Genomic DNA, 13949 nt, shown 5'->3' with positions numbered 1-13949 from the left:
ACAAGTTTAACAATTTAACACGCCATTGGTGAAATACGTGCGGTTTTTCCTGAAGCCAGTCAGTGGCTATACATAGGCGAGCTACAGTCATTGCATAAAATATAAAGTGACGATATTTATATAATTGCTCGACATTACTATCCTTTGGTATTTTTCCCAACATCAACATAGCAGGGGTAATATGTATCGGTATTCTTATTACAAAGGATAAAAAATGTTCAAGATCTGTTATAAAACCTTGAAGTTTAACACAACTAACAAAGATAGTGGAGACGAGTAAGCCGGTGGCAGTGGCTACTCTATCCGTTTGTGTGCTGTGTGATGCAAGTATTGCACTGTGGGCGCTGAGTTAGAGCGTTTTTAATGCAATAGCGATTGTCCTGCTATTTTGAAAAAAAACATAGTGTATCTTGTATTTTGTTTAAAAACTGCGTGCACTTTACTTCTGGGCTGATTCAAATAGCTCGGGGGGTCACTCACCCACTGTACTCCGGCCCGGTCCCCCGCGTCCATTCTGGGCGTTTGATGCGGAGGGTGAGGAGGAGCCCAGCACTTCCGGGCTCATTGTTGTCAGGTCAGCGCTCTAGCTGCGCTGTACACGATCCTGATAAAAAGCGGGGAAGAACGCAGTTGCGCGGTGGAGACGAGTAAGCCGGAGGCAGTGGCTACTCTATCCGCTTGTGTGCTGTGTGATGCAAGTATTGCACTGTGGGCGCTGAGTTAGAGCGTTTTTAATGCAATAGCGATTGTCCTGCAATTTTTTTTAAAAAACATAGTGTATCTTGTGTTTTGTATTTCTGGGCTGATTCAAATAGCTCGGTGGGTCACTCACCCACTGTACTCCCGCCCCGGTCCGCCGCGTCCCTTCTGGGCGTTTGATGCGGAGGGTGAGGAGGAGCCCGGCACTTCCGGGCTCATTGTTGTCAGGTCAGCGCTCTAGCTGCCCCTCCCCTCCACCTATAAATGTGTATGGGACAGCGGCCACGCAGCGGACGGCTGCAGCGGGCGCGACGAAGGCGCGCGGAAATTGCGCCAAAGTTAAGCCCGTCTGCGCCCGTCCGCGGCCGAACGGGGCCCGGGGCCAGGACCCCTGTGCAATCTAGGCCAACCCATATACAATATGGGAGACAAGAACTGCTAGATCTATGTCCATCTAGCGCGGGACCATGCTGGCATACAGTGGAGGCACTAACACTTCGTAACTGCTAAATGTGCCCCTTTAAAGGGATCACTGAAATAATATCTACTACCAAAATATCGAGTTTCCATAATATCGATGAAAAAATATCGAGGGACATAATATCGACTTTCTATCTTCACTAAGGTAAGTACAAAAATATTGAGTTTAAAATATCGAGTGTTAAAAATATAGACTGTCAAAATATCGCTTTTTTTAATGTCTTTAAAATAAGTTAAAACTATTATAATATTAAATATATTTAATATAAACATTGTTAAAATTATTAAATAAATGTAACATTATTACATAATTAATGTAACTTTAAAAATTTATAATTATAATACATATATATATATAAATACATGTTATTAATAAAACATATAGAATATATTTACCGTAGCATAGCAAAAGGTTTAAATTTAATGTAACCACTCCAGTGGGTGCTACATTAAAGAGATCGTTGGATAGCGTAGGGGTAAAAATGTACTATTCCCACTTCAGTGGGTACAAGAGTAGGGAAAGCGTTGGATAGCGTAGGGGTAAAATTTACTATTCCCACTCCAGTGGGTGCAACAGTAGGGAAAGCGTTGGATAGCGTAGGGGTAAAAATTACTATTCCCACTCCAGTGGGTGCAACAGTAGGGAAAGCGTTGGATAGCGTAGGGGTAAAAATTACTATTCCCACTCCAAAGAGTGCAACAGTAGGGAAAGCGCTGGATAGCGGAGGGGTAAAAATTACTATTCCCACTCCAGTGGGTGCTACAGTAGGGAAAGCGTTGGATGGCGTAGGGGTAAAAATTACTATTTCCACTCCAGTGGGTGCTACAGTATGGAAAGTGTTGGATAGCGTAGGGGTAAAAATTACTATTCCCACTCCAGTGGGTGCAACAGTAGGGAAAGCGTTGGATCCCCTAGGGGTAAAAATTACTATTCCCACTCCAGTGGGTGCTACAGTAGGGAAAGCGTTGGATAGCGTAGAGGTAAAAATTACTATTCCCACTCCAGTGGGTGCAACAGTAGGGAAAGCGTTGGATAGCGTAGGGGTAAAAATTACTATTCCCACTCCAGTGGGTGCTACAGTAGGGAAAGCGTTGGATAGCGTAGGGGTAAAAATTACTATTCCCACTCCAGTGGGTGCTACAGTAGGGAAAGCGTTGGATAGCGTAGGGGTAAAAATTACTATTCCCACTCCAGTGGGTGCAACAGTAGGGAAAGCGTTGGATAGCGTAGGGGTAAAAATTACTATTCCAACTCCAGTGGGTGCAACAGTAGGGAAAGCGTTGGATAGCGTAGAGGTGAAAATTACTATTCCCAATTAATTATTTTAAATTAATTACCAATTATATTTTAATTATTTACCAATTAATATTTAATTAAAAAATATAATTAATTTACATAATTATTTAATTAAAATTATATTACTTCCCACCCTATTCCCCTATAAACACACAACCCGCTACAGAAAATAAATTACTAAAATTTAATTATTTATCAATTATTTATTGTTAATTAATTACCAATTATATTTTAATTAATTACCAATTATTATTTAATTAACAATTAGATTAAATTTACATAATTAATTAATTATAATTAAATTACTTCCCACCCTATTCCCCTATAAACACACAACCCGCTACAGAAAATAAATTACTAAAAATTAATTATTTATCAATTATTCATTTTTAATTAATTAACAATTATATTTTAATTAATTACCAATTATTATTTAATTACCAATTAGATAAAATTTACATAACTAATTATTTATAATTAAATACTTCCCACCCTATTCCCCTATAAACCCACAACCCGCTACAGATTTATATTACACAAATATTATTAAATATTAATAACTTACCTTATTTTCGATATTTTTGTTGTCTATATTTTATCTAGTCTATATTATGTCTAGTCTATATTTTTGATTCGATATTTTGGCTATTCTAGTCGATATTACTCGATATTTTTGTTGTCTATATTTTGTCGTCTATATTTTGTCCAGTCTATATTTTTTACTCGATATTTTGTCCAATCGATATTTGGAATCGATATTATGTCTGTTTACCCCTTTAAAGGCCAGAGAGAACCGGTTAGTGAGACAGACAATGGGAGGGTCCATGGAGGACTGTTGAATTGTAGATCGTTAAGCAAGCATAGCAATCAGATTTGGGATTTCCTCCTGGATGAGAAAATTGATATTCTCTTCCTAACGAAGACTTGGCTAGGGGAACACTCCGACCCTGATATAATAGAAGCTATCCCGCCAAGTTACTCACTCACCAGATTAGATAGGAGCGGAGGGAGGGGCGGAGTGATTGCTATTGCTACTAAGGCTCCGCTTGAATGCACTTTAGCTCCCCTACAAAGATATAGCTGTGAGGCCGGCCTTTTCACTTTAAAAGTCGGACCTCAACACTCTGTGTCGGGAATCCTCGTCTACAGACCCCCAGGAAGGCTTAATGACTTTAAGTCTAGCCTAGTGGAGGCTGTGGCTCATTTAGCCATAAGGAAGAGCAGACTCCTGGTGTTAGGAGACCTTAATATCCATCTTGAAGATGAACAAGCTAAGGAGGCGATAGACCTAAGGCAAGAATTGCAGGCCTTACAATTAGAATTGAAAAACAATATCCCAACCCATAAGCATGGCCACTTACTGGATCCCGTATTTGGTAGCTGGAATGGAGTGAGGGTGGATTCTCCCATACCGGTACCCTGGTCGGATCATTTTCTAATCCCTTTTAAAGTCCACATTCTAGATACGGACACACATAGGGGGAATAACAACAGCTACCCACGACGCAAATGGAAATATTTCTCACAAGACATCTTCAATAAATTATTAGAGCAAGGGGGTCCGCCGGGGGGCGCTGACTGTGAAAGCGCAAACAGCAAACTAGAGAGGTGCATTCTAAATGCCCTAGATGTGACGGCCCCGATGTGCTTATCCAAGAGAGGAAAAAACAGCAAAAAACACAGTTGATGGACAGAATTTAGAACAATGTCATACATTCACCCCAGTACAAGGATCTGGGCCTAAATCCATCGTTTTTTTGCACTCCACACCACCCTGAGTTAGACACTGGCTATATGCAAATCAGCTCTGACTCTGTGCCCCATGGGAACAGTCCAGTCCGAACTACCAAGCCATGTCTTTCCCAGACCGGAATCAAGCATCCAAGGACCGGTTTCTGGCTATCAGCCTTCATTCAGCCTGGATAGCTTGACTCCAGTGGTGTGGAGAGCCTGGGACTCACGTCTGAGTATACCCAGCACACTCGGGGTGAAAATTGCAAAAAACACAGTTGATGGACAGAATTTAGAACAATGTCATACATTCACCCCAGTACAAGGATCTGGGCCTAAATCCATCGTTTTTTTGCACTCCACACCACCCTGGGTTAGACACTGGCTATATGCAAATCAGCTCTGACCCTGTGCCCCATGGGAACAGTCCAGTCCGAACTACCAAGCCATGTCTTTCCCAGACCGGAATCAAGCATCCAAGGACCGGTTTCTGGCTATCAGCCTTCATTCAGCCTGGATAGCTTGACTCCAGTGGTGTGGAGAGCCTGGGACTCACGTCTGAGTATACCCAGCACACTCGAGGTGAAAATTGCAAAAAACACAGTTGATGGACAGAATTTAGAACAATGTCATACATTCACCCCAGTACAAGGATCTGGGCCTAAATCCATCGTTTTTTTTTGCACTCCACACCACCCTGGGTTAGACACTGGCTATATGCAAATCAGCTCTGACCCTGTGCCCCATGGGAACAGTCCAGTCCGAACTACCAAGCCATGTCTTTCCCAGACCGGAATCAAGCATTCAAGGACCGGTTTCTGGCTATCAGCCTTTATTCAGCCTGGATAGCTTGACTCCAGTGGTGTGGAGAGCCTGGGACTCACGTCTGAGTATACCCAGCACACTCGGGGTGAAAATTGCAAAAAACACATTTGATGGACAGAATTTAGAACAATAAACAAAAAACGATGGATTTAGGCCCAGATCCTTGTACTGGGGTGAATGTATGACACTGTTCTACATTCTGTCCATCAACTGTGTTTTTTGCAATTTTCACCCCGAGTGTGCTGGGTGCACTCAGATGTGAGTCCCAGGCTCTCCACACCACTGGAGTCAAGCTATCCAGGCTGATGAAGGCTGATAGCCAGAAACCGGTCCTTGGATGCTTGATTCCGGTCTGGGAAAGACATGGCTTAGTAGTTCGGACTGTACTGTTCCCATGAGGCACAGGGTCAGAGCTGATTTGCATATAGCCAGTGTCTAACCCAGGGTGGTGTGGAGTGCAAAAAAACGATGGATTTAGGCCCAGATCCTTGTACTGGGGTAAATGTATGACATTGTTCTACATTCTGTCCAACAACTGTGTCTTTTGCAATTTTTATCCAAGATAGGAAGCAGAGGGAAAAAGTCTGCCCCTTGGTTTACACCCGAGCTGCAGGCTGCTAAATCGAAATGCAAAAGACTAGAGCGGAAATAGTGGGTAGATTTCTGCCCTCAAACAAAGATTATTTACAAAGAAGCACAGAGAAAATATCAAACTAAGTTGCAAGGAACTAAGGCCATGCACTATAAAAATCGTATTGGGGAGGCAGAAAACTCCTCAAGAGAACTTTTTAAAATTTTTAAGGAGATCTCAGTGGTAGTAAACGCTAATACCCCAGGAAATGACTCAGTGGCTGAGTGTAACAGAGTAGCTGACTACTTTGCAGGAAAGGTTAGAGATATTTATGCGACCTTCTCTGACAACACGGCATGTGGACGCAACTTTGAAGAGATGGCGGGGGCAAGTAAGGTGGAGAACTGTCTGAAGGCTTTTTCGGTACCCCCTCCAGAGACACTAAGCAGCATCTGTCAGGGTATAAAATCTGGCTCCCCTCGAGACCCAGCACCACCTAGGGTGTTGGGAGAGAGCCTCAGGGTGCCTAAACCTTACTTCAGGCATGTGCTTCAGGTCTCATTTGCCCCCGAAATACTCCCGGAAGACTGAAAAAAAGCAGTAGTCCTTCCCATAAAAAAGAAACCCAATATAAGCCATGAAGTACTTGAAAACTTAAGACCGATCTCCCTACTACCATACCTAGCCAAAGTGGCAGAGAAAGTGGCCAATACTCAACTAATGGCACACTTAGAGAATAACAACCTCCTACACTCCTCTCAATCAGGCTTCCAACCGGGCTTCTCTACGGAGATGGCCCTTTTGAGAGCGACAGAGACCTTGCGTCAAGGGGCGGATGCTGGACACACCATGGCACTGGTGATGCTGGACCTCAGTGCGGCGTTTGACACTGTAGCTCATTCCATCTTGCTGCAGTGTCTAAACAAAGCAGGTGTCACTGAGTCCGCGCTAGGATGGTTGAAATTGTTCCTCACGGACCGAAGCTTTCAGGTCCAAAGGGGCTCCTTTAAATCATCAGCAATAGCTTTAGAACAAGGGGTGCCTCAGGGCTGGGCCTTGAGCCCTACCTTGTTTAATTTGTATATGGCCCCCCTGGCAGAAGTGGTGCAAGCGTATGGAGTGGAGTTAGTCTCCTACGCCGAAGACACACAACTGCTGATCTCATTGTCCCAAGCACCTTCAACAGCGGCATCTAATTTCAAAGCCTGTATGCAGGCTCTGGCAGGATGGATGAACTCTCACTGTTTGAAGCTTAACGGCTCCAAGACGGAGGTAATGGTGATTGGAGGGAGCAACTCGAGCTGGACGGCGGATTGGTGGCCATCATGCTTGGGCCCAACGCCCATTCCCTGTAAGGAGGCTAAGAACCTGGGGATATGGGTTGATCCCACGCTATCCTATGAGGGCCACATTCGCCGCCTAGTGGGAAAGTGTTTTGGGGTGCTAAAAACTCTAAACCACACCTTAGACTTACTTCCCCTGGAGGCCAGACGCACCATGACTCAAGCATTGGTAACATCCCGTATGGATTACGGAAATGTCCTGCTCTTAGGCACCACAGAAAAAAGCATAGGGCGCTTTCAAGTCCTTCAAAATACGGCCGCCCGCCTTGTACTGAGACTTCCAAAAAGAGCAGCCTCCAAACCTGCTCTTGCGGCTCTACACTGGCTACTGGTCAGAAAGAGAGTTATGTATAAAGCGCTCCTAATATGCCACAGGATTATATGGCATAAAGCTCCATCCTTTCTCCAAGACCTGGTACACATATATGAACCAAACAGAGCACTACGCTCAGTAGGAGCAGGCCTACTAAGGATTCCCCGCGTAAAAAGAGCAAAACTGGGAGGCCGCTCAGTTAGACTGGTAGCGGCTCGCAACTGGAATAGACTCCCGGTTGGCCTCAGACTGGAAGGCTCTGAGGCCAAGTTCAGAAATCTCTTAAAAACCCACCTGTACAATCTGTAAAACACCGCTGGGTGGAGGAGATACCACGGCCACTGTACGAATCTGATCTCCACAGCGCAGGGACCTGCCGAGAGGGCGTCACCAGGCGCTTTATAAACTTCTTTATTATTATTATTATTATTATATGCACTGCCCCTGCGTCGTCATCCCCACATCTAAAACACTTGCCATTATTGCCTCCTCCCCATTTTGCCATTCGAATCGGGGTATAATAAAAATCATACAGAGTTTTAAAAAACTGGGCCTTTAAATTTGCCGACATTAGTGCCTCCTTGAAGAGGAGTAGAAGATCTTCCACATCTATTTCTGAATCGTCTAGTAAGCCCAACCATTTTACCCTCACTTTTTCTAGATCATCGCTCCTGTCAGCAAGTAGCAGTTGGTATACTATGCCTATGTTAGCTGACCTCCTAACTGCTTCTACAATTTTATTCTGCTATAATATAGGTTTCCGTCTATAAAAAAAAATCCTGAATTTGCAGAAATTAAAAAAAAAAGTTTCTAGGGAAAAAAAACTGTATTTTTAACTCTTCAAAAGATTTAAGAATCCCTTGATCCTTAGACATGTCTCCCAGACATTTAACCCCTTTCTGCTGCCAGATTATAGCCATATCATCATAGAATATGTATGGAAGAAGCCTTGTGCATTAAACGGCGTGTAGTAAGATAGTTTCCCTATCTCCATTCTATTAAAGAACCATTTCCAGACCTTAAATGCGCCCATCACTACCTTAAAACGTGTCCGTTTGTAATAGGACCCATCAATCTCCTTAAAAAATAATTGCTTCGCAAATGGCCCAAGTTGCATTTCAAAAATAGAAGGGATATTAGCCACATTGGCTTCTATCTCTCCAGTAATAAGCGTCCTCATCTTTAATAGAAAACAGGTTACATAAAATAAAAAAAGAATCTGGGACCCCCAATCCACCCCTTATATACGGTAGAGTCATAAACTTCATTGCCCGCCTTGGTTTCCCTGGGCTCCATATAAATTTACCACACCTCGCCTGTAAGGCCTGTATCTTGTCCTTGGTAATTTCTAGGGGCATTGACCTAAATAAATATAGCACTTTTGGTAACACATTCATTTTTATCACATTAGTGCGACCAATAATAGTTAAATGCAGGTGATCCCACCTATCCAGCGAATTCCTAATTTTGTTCATCAATGTGTTCCAATTAACCTCAACTAATTCAGTCATATTTGCCCTAAGTTGAATGCCTAAGTATGTTACCTCCTTTAAGACTCTCCCGTCCATCCAACCTACAGTTTCCGAGCATAAAATCTGCATTTTTGACTCATTCAGTTTGTATCCTGACCCTCGACCAAACTCCTTGGCCAACCGCTCAATTTCTCTAATTGCAGTGCCGGGATTTACCGTTGTCACCGCAATGTCATCGGCATAAGCGAACACGGAGAAATGATGCTCAGATACTTGATAAGATGGGATCAGAGTACTCCTATTCAACTGTTCAATAAAAGGATTAATGTTGAGGGAAAATTAAAGAGGGGAGCATGGGCAGCCTTGACGTGTTCCACATGTAATATTAACAACGTCCAAGCCCATAACTGAAATTTTGGCCTTCGGTGTAATATATAAAGATTGTATAGCGACCATAAATTTTGGGCCAAAACCCATTTTATGCATCAACTTCTACAAATACCCCCATTGAACACGATCGAATGCTTTTTCAGCATTATGTCTAATGTGAGTTTACACACAGCGCAGGCACTTATAGCAAAAAACTAGGGCGGTCCCCAGATTGACTCAATTTGTCCCATGCACCCACATCACAAACACTCACAGTCAAATAGGCTGACAAATCTATGGGCAATTTTGAAGCCTTGCAGACAGGAACATCTGCAGGGACTACAGTCTTAGTGGAAAAAGGGCTGTTGACACCAGAAATTAATGGTCACAGAACACATACCAAAGGTCACAGAGTAACACACTGCCAATAGATGATTTCCCTACTGTTGAAGTTCTGCTGTGTCAAGCTTGGTCTTGGCATGTCTCTGCCTTGTTAGAATGAGACTCGGACATTGACTAAACTATTTCAACACACAGAATACTTTGGTCGCATCAGCCTATGTACAGATGTGTTTCCCAAGCCGGCGGCATGTAGTTAGAATCCATGTTTCCCAAGTGGTACCAATGACACAGATGACTTGTTCATCATCAATGGGCTAATATGCATGTCCATTGGAGTGGTGCACACTATTAGAAACATTAAAAGTGAGTATAAATGTCAAGCCGGATATATGTGCTAAAGTGTATGCCAAAGATGGGAGGTTGTTAAAAGAATGTCACACTCCTTGTCAAAAACAATGTTGCTCGTGACAACAAGCCATTTCAGCCTAAAATGACTCCACAACATACTGTAATAGGACGCATATCCCATGGACCTCAGGCAGTACATCACATCACTCTCCCATGATTTGGCCGAAAACAATGTTGCACAGCATTTGCAAAGCAATAAGGAGCAACATTATGTACACCCAAAAATATTAGCCAATATAACAAAACATTGCTTAATTCAGCATTTCTCGCAAACAAACAAGGGCAATGGCCAGTACATGTCAATAAGTCCTTCGGAAGCTACATAGGATGAGTTTTAATCTATTGCTTGCCTGCACTGACATCACTACGAGACAACTTCCCAAGGAGAGGCATCTTCTGGGGCAGGTCAGGCACCGCAGGGACAGGATTGGGGTGTAGCAGGATGGGAAATGGGATGATTGGGGCAACTGGAGTGTCTGCTGCAACTGCAGTGGAAAAATCGGATTGTGGGGGTTCTGGAGGTACTGCAGTGTACATGTTGGACTGAGGGGGTGAGGGCTCCACTGCAGTGCCCATGTCAGATTGTGGAGGTGGGGGCTCCACGACAGAGGACAGGTCAGATGGGGTGCCAGTGACTCCACTACAGTGTCTGGAAGTGACTGAGTGTGTGGTATTGTGAGAGTGAAAGTGCCTGTGGTAGGGGATGAGGGTCTTATCATCTTGGGGATGGTGTAATGGTGTGTGGGTAAACCGGGGATGGCTTTTAGTGTGTGAACTTTGGGAGGAGTGGTCTTGGCTTGGGCAGATGCAGCTTTCAGGGGTGAAGTGAGGGGTGGTGGTGGGGTTTTGCCTTTCTTCGTACTGGGGAGGTGCTAGTGGGGTCCTCAGTGTTCCTACTCTTAGGGGAGGGTGTGCGTGTGGTGCGGGATCTCCTCTCAGTGTATGGTGACTTCCTCTTCCCCTTGTGAGTATGAACTGATGTATCAGTGGGGAAGAGGCCTAGGTCACGGAGGAAGACCCTCTGGGAAGGGGGTGTGGTAAATAAAAAACTAGTTATTTACTCCGTTCGGAATTTCTATAATTACCCAAGAAAATGGTAATGCATAAAATGAGGAGCAGAGTCCGTGGTCTTCGAGTTGAAAGGGTTTTATTCCAGAACTCGAGTTAAGGGAGAGCTTCTTCACCAAGCGGGTTCAGGAGTAGTCTACTTTGCTTGGAACATGTCAGCACTTTTATACAATACGAGTACAATCAAAAAGAAGGAGTTTCCCTTAGACTTGATTCAACCATTTCATGACGTAATCATACAGAAGACATAGCATACTTGTTCTCGTTTAAAGAATAACCTGAATAGCATTTACACATAGACAAACATATTGCATCGGGGTGATTGAGGTAACAAGTTACAGGGTTGCTAGTATCTGAGGACAGAGAATCGAGGCATTGTCACAGGGTCAGTTCTGTCGGAAAGGTAGAGAGGACGAGGCATTGTGCGTTCTTTGCTTCGTACACAAGGGCGGGGATGTCTCACAATGGTATGTGTGTGCAGCGGGGAAGAGGGAGAATGGGCTGTAGTAAACTATTTTTCTTCGTGGCTGTCTTGTGTGCTTGATTAGGTCTCCCCTTGGTTGTTAACCCAACCCTTGGCTGTCCTCGCAAACTAAGAAATCATTGACGAGCGAGAGCTGCTCATTCGGTGACATGGTTAGGGAGGGGGTTTTTACGAGTCAACCATCCGACTGACTCTGTTCTGGTCTAAAGGAAAATATTGAACGGAACGGAAACCCATAGGATACATGATGGCTGGTCATTATTCTTTGCATGTGCCAGTACTATGAGAAAGAGAGCAGGCAAGAGGGGGTATAACGGGATTTGTGCTTGAAGTAGGAGAATCGGCTTGCCTGGTCGATGTCAGGGTGGATACGGTGCATGATGGGACACCAGGCGGAAAAGGGAGCTTTTTAGTCAAATTCCACAGGGGTTTGCAGGAGAGTCAAGGGTAGGGCTTTTAGAGAGAGAGGTAGCTGAAGAATGCACAGTGGTTGTGGTTGGGTGTGTGTGTTTTTTGCCCTATCTCTGTGTGTATGGTGTCAGTCCCCTCAGTTTGCGTGCATGTTTGTTTGGACTTTGTCTTAGCTTGCTGTGTTCTGCTTTTGTGTGTTGGGGTGTGTGCATGTGCCTGTGTGAGTGTGCTTTGGGCAGGTAGGTCAGTGTGGACTGTGGAGGGGGCAGAGGTAGGAGGGGTGAGGGACTGTTGTAGGAGGGACGCTGCTGCCATCAGTGAGGTGGCCATGGACTATTTGTCTGCAGTAGTGCAGACATGATTGATGATATGCCCTCCATGCCTGACACCAATTGGATCAATAGACTTGTATGTGCATGGAGGACACTCAAAATGGATGTCTGCCCCACATGTAACTGTTTCAGCATGTCTATAGACTCCATACTCAGGGCAGCAGGGATGACACATGGAGGGGGTACAGTGCCTGGACCAAAGGAGACATGCTCCCTCACATGTGAGTGTCCACAGACCTTTGGAATGGGAGCAGCTAGGAGGGTGGAGGTGGAAGTGGAGGTGGTGGTGGTGGCAGGGACAGACTCTGTGGATGCAGCCTCCTCCACAAGGGAGTCATCACTGAAGCTGGATGGTTCATCAGCTTATGTTGATGTGTTTGAGTGGCATCAGTGTGGCTACCTTCACCCTCTGTGCCATTGGGTCTCTCATCTTCCTTCACAGTGGACTCCGCCTGGCTAGCCGCTTCCTCCTGGTCTGTGGAACTCTCTCCTCCAGTTGCCATTGATGATGCTGTGAACAAGGAGGGGAAACAGATTCACATCAGTCATCTACATATACTTGACACTAGATTTCTGTTCACAACACATCACAGAGCAAGGCCTTGCATAATGTCGAAGCCACTATTCCCTTACATCTCACATATGTAAATAGGTCACCTGTCAGTCTACCAGTGAATCATGGTTACCAAACACATGGGGCCTTATTTATGAATGCGTTGCGCCGCCGGTGCGTCACTTTTTCCCATGTTAAAAGTGGCGCACCGGCGGCACAAGGCATTCATAAATAAGGCCCTCGATGTCAATGGAAACATCTGTCATTTATACTACACATTGAACTATGTCTTGCCTGTTGTCTGATCTGTGATGCCCCTGAATGTCAGGGCTTATCACAAACATTTCTCGTCTCATGCAAGATAGTCTGGAAGTGGGCATGCAAATGGGATGGAAAAATACCCAAGTTTTCATGATGAACATACTCCCATCCACAGTAACCAATATGGGCTCATGTTGTGAACTCCAATGCTAAAATGGTCTATATGCAGGACAATTGACAAGTACAAATTTGCATCTTAAACTTTTTCATGTGCCACACTATGCCACAGTCCTGTCTGCCTAAACAGTCTGTACAGACTCTTGTTACCCGGGCAGTGAATCAAGATTTAACAGTCAGCACTCATGTATACACTGTGCAAGTAACATTTGTAGTGCACAAGTATACATGTCCCCTAAGTGCTACATAGAATTCTAACACTTTGACAAACTCATGTTGTTTAACTGAGACATTGGAGTATCAAGTCTCAATACAGGAACATTTTTCAAACTGCCAAAAGCAAAGTAATGCAGCATACACATGTATGTTTAAGCCACCAATATGCACAGTCAAGGGATGACACACAGATGATTAGTCCTGTGTATCTGAGCCAATTGACATACATGAGATTTCTGTCCATAGCCGATACGTTGGCCACATGTGCCATGTGCCATCAATATTGCTCATCCTGTACACACTGACAGAGTCAGATATATGAATCTTCATTTGCAATGGTTACAGTGTCACCTGACACAAAATTGGGATATGACTGTGTCCCTGATTGCCTGAGTTGGCATACCTGTCCTTGGTCCATGTGAAACATGGGATTAATGGGTGTACGAGACTGGTTACCATTTATTATTTAGGCAAATACAGTTCATTTGTCCGAGACACCAACATTGGTCTTACCTGCTGCACGTGTGTGCAGTATTCATGTCACAAACCTGTGGTTACCCTGATCATGTCATCGTCCATTTAAGTATATACCACACG

This window comes from Lissotriton vulgaris, chromosome 1_1, assembly GCF_964263255.1.
Source record: "Lissotriton vulgaris chromosome 1_1, aLisVul1.2, whole genome shotgun sequence".
NCBI classification, from domain to species: domain Eukaryota; kingdom Metazoa; phylum Chordata; class Amphibia; order Caudata; family Salamandridae; genus Lissotriton; species Lissotriton vulgaris.
This window is presented reverse-complemented; position numbering follows the sequence as displayed.